The sequence below is a fragment of the Heptranchias perlo genome, chromosome 28 (genome assembly GCF_035084215.1).
Source record: "Heptranchias perlo isolate sHepPer1 chromosome 28, sHepPer1.hap1, whole genome shotgun sequence".
NCBI classification, from domain to species: Eukaryota; Metazoa; Chordata; class Chondrichthyes; order Hexanchiformes; family Hexanchidae; genus Heptranchias; species Heptranchias perlo.
Genome location: NC_090352.1, coordinates 20287933 through 20298269, shown reverse-complemented (window position 1 = coordinate 20298269; position 10337 = coordinate 20287933). Strand labels below are relative to the sequence as shown.

At 40.7% G+C, this 10337-nt stretch overlaps 1 long non-coding RNA gene across 2 annotated transcripts in view; it reads right to left on the bottom strand.

Moving 5' to 3' along the window:
• Positions 1 to 1514: 1514 nt before the first annotated feature.
• Positions 1515 to 10337, bottom strand: part of LOC137344903 (uncharacterized) — an 82870-nt gene continuing 74047 nt past the window's right edge. For both annotated transcript variants that reach the window (XR_010968489.1, XR_010968490.1), the window contains exon 3: positions 1515 to 2363. This is a non-coding gene — a long non-coding RNA (uncharacterized lncRNA). The remainder of the gene's footprint in view (positions 2364 to 10337) is intronic.

The following is a 10337-nucleotide window of genomic DNA, read 5'->3' as shown; positions in this document are numbered from 1 at the left end:
ACTGCCTGAGGCTGAGAAATAGGATTCTCTTTGGTGAACTTATACACTCGGTGTTCCAGATGGCAATTGTGGGATTATGCACATTAGTCTGAACACTACTAAGGATGCTCACTGATATTAGTGGCACTTAGAGTGGTTTTGGGCATTGTTACAGCACTTATATGCAATGTAATCAAGAAGGAACAAGCTGGATTTTGTTCTCATGAGGAATGTGTGAAGCAGATAGTGGGCTTATATGAGATTGTGGATTTTGTAAGGCTTAGGGGAAATCCACACATATTGTTTTCATTGATTTTTGTCAGGCTTTCAACCGAGTGCCTCATACACCCTTTATAAAGAAACTAGGAGCTATTGGAGCAAATGGCTGAGTCTTGCATTTTATCAGAATATGCTCTCCAAGATTTGCGTATGGTCGAAGGGAGCATTGCTGAACGTATCTTGTTTGAAAGAGGATTGAGGCAAGGTGATCACTGGCACCCATCCTATTCAATGTCTTCATGAAAGATGTGATTAATGGCATTGGAAGATAATGCGTTGGTATTCCAGGTGTTTGTAAAAGAATTGTAGCACTTCTAGTGTTGTTTGCTGGACCTCCTTGGAAATCTTGCCATCTTCAATAATAGGCTAATCAGTGGGAAATGGTAGTGGGCACCTCTAAGTGCAGTATTATGGTTCTGAACCGCTCAAGGTGAATCGTGAAGGTGCTGATTGGAGGAAACAAGAGGTATCTATCTAAATTGTCGATTGACATTGGCGATTGTGTGGATGCCAGCTTTAGTTTAGACACAGTTCTTTGGGACCACACTGAGAAAAAGCAACGACAGATCTGGTTTTGCTTTTCTCTCTTTGGTGACAACAAAGTCCCATTGCAGGTTAAACCTGTGGCTTATAAAATATGTATCCAAATAGTTCTCATGGTTCAGCACTCCTGAGCATGTAACAAGATAACTTCTTTCAACCCATGTGTGAGATCCAGAACCAAGCTGTGGAGTTATAGCATAAAGGGAAAACCATTGTTAGGAGGAAATGTTGTGCTGCTAAGCACTCTACGACAGGGGTCAATATTATGGTGGGCACATCCCTTTGTGAAAACCCCCTAAATGAGGGCCTGGATTAAACAGTTGGTGATGAGTAAGCCTGGTACACAGCATTGGACTTAAAACATCTACAGCATCAAGATGGATGGCATATTGCAAGTCATCTTGCCACACAGGTCCTTCCACCATTTTGAAAGCAAATATATGTCATATAACTGACAAGCAAAATCTGAGACTTTGGACGACGACTTCTGAAAGGCGTTTGCTGGAGTCTGATTATGCAAAAATGCACTCATATAGTCAAAGGTCAGTCCCTATCTTAATTGGGTTGCAGCACGACAAGCTGTTCTCAATAGTTTGGTTTGGGGACTCTTAAGCATGGTGATAGGTTTCTGTGTATGTGAGACACCAGGCTGACCAAAATAAAGAACCCATGAAGCACTTCATAAATTCATTTAATAGTAATCAAACATGCATTTGTCAGTGGTCTAATAACCAACAAGTGACTATCCTTCTTGGGTGCTGGATACCACCAGTGGGATTTGGGTGAGTGAGGACCAAGAAATTGGGGTCCTGAGTGCTTCTGTCCTGTTCATGCTAGTTTTGCACCCTGATCTACCTTCCATTTGGGATGCATACGTAATGAGAGTCTTAAGCAGGCCTTTAGATATTTGCAATATTCAAGCATTAATTTGTCAGTGCCCATTATGAGATGTAAAAGGGAAGTGGTTTATAGTCCCAATTTAAATGGACAAGAGTAAAAAATTAATGTGTAGTTTTAATACAATTTTGTATTTTTGTCTAAGGTTTAGTGTATGAATGGAATTATTTTTCAGCTAATGTTTGGTGTAACTTTTTTTCCAATGTATGTTTGTGTATTAATATAATTTTTTCAGCTAATATTTCATGTATTGTTCCTGTGTTTTGCCAGATCAAACCAGGGAGGCAGTGTTTATGGAAAGAGAGAAGCAACACTACCTCAACATTTCACGTAGTCTCTATGTCTCATAAATGTCTTTAATTTCTCTCATTATGCCTGCTATTCCATCATGTTAATATTACTTCAGCCATTTAACTATCACTTGTTTTCCAATTAAGCAATTTACAAGTCATCCTACTTCTGTCATGCACGCATGTGTGCGCGTGTGTTTTTCCTTCCTCTTCTTCGTGTTTTGTTCTTTTTTAAATGCTGGCCATCTGTAATTTTTTCCAGTTCTGACAAAACGAAACCTGAGACGTTGACTTGGCTGTTCTTTCCACAGATGTTGACTGACGTGCTAAGTGTTTCCAGCATTTTCTGTTTTTATTTCCATCTTTCCAAGAATTCTACAGAACAGAAAAAAAATCCTTAAGGAGGATGAGATACATAAAGTGTCACCCTTAATACCTCCCAAAAGATACACCAACCACATGTCCTTTGTCTCTTAGTTCAGCTTGTTTCTATTTTTACCTATCCAAGCCAGAGCTTCTCCAGCAATGGTTTTTCTTCCCATTCCGCACCGTTACCTTAGGAGTCCCCCAAGAATCCATTCTTCGCCCCCTCCTTTTCTTCACCTACTGGCTGCCCCTTGAGTCAGCTCCCACACATATGCTGATGACACCCAGCTCTACCCTTCCATGACCTCGCTCAATACCCCACTGCCTCCCTGGTTTGATCTGGCAAAACACAGGAACAATACATGAAATATTAGCTGAAAAAATTATATTAATACACAAACATACATTGGAAAAAAAGTTACACCAAACATTAGCTGAAAAATAATTCCATTCATACACTAAACCTTAGACAAAAATACAAAATTGTATTAAAACTACACATTAATTTTTTACTCTTGTCCATTTAAATTGGGACTATAAACCACTTCCCTTTTACATCTCATAATGGGCACTGACAAATTAATGCTTGAATATTGCAAATATCTAAAGGCCTGCTTAAGACTCTCATTACGTATGCATCCCAAATGGAAGGTAGATCAGGGTGCAAAACTAGCATGAACAGGACAGAAGCACTCAGGACCCCAATTTCTTGGTCCTCACTCACCCAAATCCCACTGGTGGTATCCAGCACCCAAGAAGGATAGTCACTTGTTGGTTATTAGACCACTGACAAATGCATGTTTGATTACTATTAAATGAATTTATGAAGTGCTTCATGGGTTCTTTATTTTGGTCACATCCACCCCATACAGCAGCACCTCTGATACATCAGCCATCAAACAGAGGGTTGAGGGGATGCACCACTCCATCTTTTGACCACAGACTCCATTTTCTGCTGCCACACATATTTTGTCTGCCACCTGCTTTTAGTAGCCAGCGTCTTGCCCCTTATAAAGACATCTAAATATTTATAGAAGTTGGTACAAATTTCTGTCCCTATGTATTTGGCCACTTACCTTTAAGTGGCTGCAATTTTTTACATTTCCCACAATGCCTTTAAAAGCAGCTGACATATGATTCCTCAACACCCCCCCCCCACCCACCTCGACCCCCACAACACCGCTCGCCCCCCAGGAGCTCCCAGCACCAGGCCCAAAATGGGACAAGGGCTTTCCTGCATACATTTAAGTAACTGAAATCAGCTAACCACAGGCCACAGCAAATCCCACTGCAGTCCTATCCCACCACCTTAGCATCCTATTTTTCTTCTTATTTTGTGGTCTCCCTGCACCTTACATCAGTCACAGATGATAGGCCTCTGCCAACGGTGTTCTGAACTAACCCCTATCAGGTACCCAGGGAGGAATTGCCATCCAATTTTTCTATTCCTCCTTGTTCAGAAGTACTAGGCCTCAGCTTTGCATCTCCTTAAAATAACACAACTGAAAAGGATTCACAGCCACATGGAATGAGACCCCCTATTCAGCCACTCTGTGGCATTATGTGTCAGTGCTCCAACATATTGCCTTGCAGTGAGTGTTTGACATATTTCACCTAACCTTTGCACTGAAAAGTTGGCATGGAGAGTACACTTCCATTCTAGAACAGTACTGCAGTGCCCTGATACTGGTGCCAGGGTACTACTTGTACTGTTTCCTAAATTATCATAATGACAGGTAGGCCTTGTTTCAAAAGTAATTTCTATACACCTGTGCTAGGACTGCAATTAAGATAATAAAACGTTCAACCAAACAACCCTTTCAAAAGTAGAGTAAAATTGAAATAGAGGATGGTTCAGTGAATAAATTTACCACCCAGTGTGGTATGGAGCTAGACAGATCAGAAAACCATAAATTTGATCCCCAGTTTGTATGGAGTTCGCTGATCACAGCCTGAACAGCGGTTGGGGTGCGACTTTTGGCCCTGGCCAGAGAGGGAAAAAAAATCAGTCGATTTGTGCTCCTGATCACCAGCGAATGTCCTCTGCTGGAAAATGCATATATGGAAGGTGAGTGAGGGTGGAATTGATCTTGGCTATGATACCTCCATAGTTGAATAGCCTGATGAAACTCACTGGCTAGGCTCACAGATGAAGAACAGTCACTGCAGCAAGGTGCTGCTGGCACCTGTGGAACTGTACCCTGGCAAGTCAATACTCCAGCAAGTCATTATCCCCGCAAGAGTCAATACCTTCAGCAGAGATGGTGAGAAATGGGAAAAATATTTGGGAAAAAGTAGTTAGTGAAAGAGGTGAAGATTTGGCACCTGATTACTAAAATTGAAATAGAGGAAGTATCAGGCTCAGAAACCTTGACCTCTGAATAAAGGGACACAATGCACAGTCAAGTATTTTTTTCTTTCACAGCTTTGGCTTCAAATGGCTGAATGTGAATCTTTATTTTCTTAGATAATCTTGGCAGCCATTTTAAAATGCTTCCTACTCAACAAGACACAGTTTAACAGAGACGGAGAAGCCAATGTTTTCTTACTTTCTGCCAATCTCTGACACTAATTTGATGATAATCTCCAGATAGCGTTGTTTGGAAACTGATCTTTGTCAAGCTGCATGTTCTGTTATTGTGCAACTTAGATCCTCCACAATGCAAAATAAAGAACAATGCAAGTAGCTCCACCAATAGTTTAGGTGGTTAAATAGCTGATTCATACATAACAGGATAGTCCCAGGTTCAGTCCCCTATCTGTGCACTTACTTGATCTCATCTGGGGTGATAGAAGAGGTGCTAAAATTATCCCCTGGGTTAGAAGGAGAAAATCATGCCCTAGAAATGTCCCACTTGTCAGGTGGTATTATTTATTACAAAGTTTTACATGGGTAATTAAAACCCAGTTGACTACTATTATAAGGCTGTGAGATGGCAACAGGATCAGGTGTGATGCCTAACCATCTCACATAGCCAACACTCACTGTTTAAGTTCATGCAAGAAGAATGGCCACATGGTGAAGGTACTGGAGGGCGATTGGCAACCATGGCTTCAGAAAGAGAAGGGAAGAAACTTGTGGGAGAGGGCAAAGAAATATCTCTAAATATGTGAAAGAAACCCCCCAGAAATTATGGACCCAGTGCTGTGCCACCAGAAGTATGGCAGGACTGGACTCCTGCCCGCCTGTTTGCCTTTGTTTTGACCCAAATGCTGGGGATGGGATCATTTAAATAATAGGGACAGGCATCTGTGCCAGGACAGGCATTGCTGGTTCACCTGCCCTTTGGACCTGGTGGGATTTCAGAGTGAGACCTTGAGCCTTCACCGGGAGAGGGGGTTAGGTGCGCAGTCTGGGCTGGCTAAGTTTTAAAACTTACAGTCGGTCTTCTGTGTTGTCCCCCCGCTGGTCTGCCAATATTTAAACAGCAATTGATATCTCTTAGATTGATTGTCATTTGAATACTGCGTTGTGGGGCTCATATACAGCTCTGTATGACAATACATCAGCTTCATGCAGGCACACTTACTGCAAGTCATACAGAAGGTGAAACTGGTGGGATTTCTGGAGAATGCAGCATCCCGCCAGTCCCATCCCAAAAATTGACATCATGGCGCCTGCCTCCTCTCATCATTACCAGAAAGGGTCAAAAACCCAACTCATCCACAATCCCTTTTGTGCCTTAAAGTGCCCTCCACTATCTAACATCCCATTGTCAGCTAAATTATGTCTTTATGTTCCTGCCTTAAAGTACTTAAGTATAAATGTTCAACTTTTTTAAATTCATCAATTGAATGTCACTGTCTAGGGTGCCCAATTTCCTGATATGCAGTCCAATGTGTCCCTAGACTCACCTGATGAAGGAGAAAGCCTCCGAAAGCTTGTGATTTTCAAATAAAACTGTTGGACTATAACCTGGTGTTGTAAGATTCCTTACATCCCTAGAGTGTAGAAGTGGAAAAGCTAATGTATTATTAGTGAATGTGCTGACTTATACAGTCTGTAATAAACATAAATTTCCATAAACAAACAAAAGTTATCTCATAAAAAGCTCAAACATTCATTGTTTATGCAGTTATCAAGATTTTATACGTATGAAAAAAATCCTTAAGCCTCAAAAATGCTTTGGAAGAGAGAAATTTGTAACTGAATTTTCAGCAGCAATAAGCAATTAATTTCCTATAAAACAATCTCCTTGCTTTCTTTTCTAACCATCAGCAAAAAAACATAATCACAGATGCTCCTGTTCACGGGTGCTGCTGGTCACAGGTGCTATCTATTCTTAATAGTTCAAAACAAATGTCAGACTTGTCTGAAACAAAGCTTTGACAATTCAATCTTCACTTTCTCTCAAAGTCTTTTGGAAAAGAAAGGAATCTCTCAAATCCTCACAGTATGAGGAGACATACACTTCTCCAATTCCTGAGGATGCACAAATGACACACTGGGAAAGTCTGGAAACTGCCCATGTTCAGAATGCACATGAAGGGGACTCATGTGGTTGAAAGTTCTTTCCATCTGCTGCGTGGGAAAAACACTCCAGCCAAAGCACAGAGAGAGGCTGAGACCTTGAGGAAAAACATTAATGAAGCCATTGAGAGACTGAAGAGACAATTCACTGGACAAATTTAATTATGATATTGTGAAATATGTGAACTTCTGTTTTTTTAAATTTTGTTTTAAAATTTTAAAACATAATTTTCAATTTAAAATTTTTTATTTACTATGAAAAAATGGTAGCGAAAATGTTTTGAACAAACATTTTTAGGGATTTTATTGGTTCATCAACAAACGGACAGGCATCTGCATAGGAAATTCAATTATACATAATTACTAGGAGAATTTCAAAATTTAAATGTTGACAAAAAACTTGAGAAAAATCGTCACGACAGGGAGTAAAGTTTGTAGACAAGAATTGCATGCGTACACAATACGCATAATATATTACTGGTCAATCTCATAGAATTACATAGAATTTTACAGCACAAAAACAGGCGATTCGGCCCAATAGGTTTATGACGGGGTTTATGTTCCACACAAGCCTCCTCCCACCTTACTTTATCTCACCCTATCAGCATATCCTTCTATTCCTTTTCCCCTTATGTACTTATCTAGCTTCCCCTTAAATGCATCTATTCTATTCGCCTCAATTACTCCTTGTGGTAGTGAGTTCCACATTTTCACCACTGTCTGAGTACAGAAGTTTCTCCTGAATTCCTTCTTGGATTTATTAATTGTAAACAATTTTACAACACCAAGTTATAGTCCAGCAATTTTATTTTAAATTCACAAGCTTTCGGAGGCTACCTCCTTCCTCAGGTGAACGATGTGGAAAATGAGTAATTAAGGCTCAGTAGCTGAGCCTTAAATCAGCCATACATGAGCCCATGTATGGCTCATGTATGGCTGATTTTCCACATTGTTCACCTGAGGAAGGAGGTAGCCTCCGAAAGCTTGTGAATTTAAAATAAAATTGCTGGACTATAACTTGGTGTTGTAAAATTGTTTACAATTGTCAACCCCAGTCCATCACCGGCATCTCCACATCAGGATTTATTAATGACTATCTTATATTGATGGCCCTTAGTTTTGGTCTCCCCCACAAGTGGGAACATCTTCTCTACATCTACCCTATCGAACCCCTTCATAATTTTAAAGACCTCTATCAGGTCACCTCTCAATCTTCTCTTTTCTAGAGAAAAGAGCCCCAGCCTGTTCATTCTTTCCTGCTAGTTGCACCCTCTCAGTTCCGGTATCATCCTTGTAAATCTTTCTTACACTTTCTTCAGTGTTTCTATATCTTTTTCGTACTATGGAGACTAGAACTGTGCACACTAAATGTGGTCTAACCACAAGGTTCTATATAGGTTTATCGTAACATCTCTGCTTGTGAATTCTATTCCTCTATAAATGAACTCCAGTGCTTTTGTTTGCTATGGCTTTGTTAACCTGTGTTGCTACTTTTAATGTTTTGTGAATCTGTACCCCTAGATCCCTTTGTGCTTCTACCCTATTTAGCCTCTTAATTTTCAAAGAGTAGGTGGCCTCCTTAATTCTTCCTATCAAAAGAACTACCTCACACTTATCTATATTGAAATTTATTTGCCATTTACTCACCCATTCTGCAAACTTTTACTCATTTCATCGATTTGTCTACATATTTCTCCCTCCACTTGTCTTCCACTATTAGGTGTCTGTAGTATACTCCTATTAGCATAATCGATGCCTTCTTATCCTTTATCTCAACCCATATGGATTCTGTTTTTATCTTAATGTTAGTTATGTCCTTTTTTTTCTACTGCCATTATGTTATCTCTAATTAGTACAGCTACACATCCCTTTCTTCCTTCCTATCCTTTCTAAATATGGTATATCCTGCAATATTTAACTGCCAATCCTGTTCTTTATGCAGCCATGTTTCAGTTATCCCTACTACACTTGGTTCCTCTCTATGAATTATTGCCTCCAGTTCCCCAGTTTTGTTTCAAATGCTGTGTACATTGCTGTACAGGCTTGTTTCTCTCACTTTATTTTTAACAGTTATTTTATACTTATGTTCTATATCTTTATCTGTTCCATGACCGTTTATGTTATCCTTATTCCTTTCCTTGGTCTGACCTTTACTCCAAAACTGCACAGCAGGCTCAAAGGGCTGTATGGCCTACTCCTGCACCGATTTCTTATGTTCTCATCTCCTATTTCTTTTATCTTCAGGTTACTGTTAGATCCTTCCCCCTGTCTTACTAGTTTAAAGTCTTATCCACAGTCCTATTCATCCTTTCCGCTAGGACCTGGTCCCATTCCGGTTCAAGTGGAGACCCTCCCAGTGGTACAGCTCCTTCCTGTCCCAGTTCTGGTGCCAGTGTCCCATGAAATGGATCCCCTCCTTCTCACATCAGTCTTTCAGCCATGCATTAACCTTCCTGATCTGTCTATCTCTATGCCAATTAACACGTGGCTCGGGTAGTAATCCGAAGATTACCACCCACAGGGTCCGGCTTTTTAATTTAGTTTGTAGCTGCTGATGCTCCATTAGCAGGACCTCCTCCCTAATGTTCCCTATATCATTGGTCCCAACATGGACCATGACAACTGGATCTTCCCCCTCCTTTTCCAAGTTCCTCTCAAGTTGCTCCGAGATATTCTTTACTCTGGCAGCAGGTAGGCACCACACCCTCCTGGACTCTCAGTTGCGACTGCAGAAGATACTGTCTATACTCCTATTTCTATTTTGCTACCCCCTTGGACTGCCACCTACTCCAAGGTGCCATGGTTAGCATTCTGGCCATCCCCCCTGCAGCCTTCATCCTTATCCACACAGGTAGCAAGTACATCATATCTGTTGGATAGGACCAGTGTCTGTGGTACCTGCTTCTCTACCTCCCCTAGGTTCCCCCTACCCTGTTGACTGACAGTCACACACTCCTTTTCCTGCACATGTGCTTTTCTATGAGGTGTGACAGTACTCTGGAGTAAACTATCCAGAAATTCCTCCCCCTCCCTTATGCGTCGGAGGGCCTCTGATGCACACTCCAACTCAAGGACTCTGAGCCAAAGTGTCTCAAGGCAAGAGACATTTCCTACAGATGTGGTCATCCGGGATAGTCCCGCTGTCCAAAAATGCACACATTCTGCAGTCCCGACACACTGCCTGTGCTGCCATTTCTAATCTTTATTTATTTATATATAGTTAGCAGTAATTTATCACTGGAACTAATAGAATCACTGAGGTCTTGATTATAATTAGTAGATGGATTCAGTTTGATTTCAAATTAATTAGTAATGAATTACACTGATTATTTATTTAATTACTTATTTAAAGTTGATAAATTGGTTTATAGTTATAATTAGAGTGTGGATATTAAATTAAATACTCAGCTTAAATTCTTCGGGCTCTGCCGCCCCTCCTTCTGTATTACTGCCGTTACTGCCAGCTGCGGGATCCCAATGGCATTTTAACTGGCTCTTGAGCCAGCAGCCTT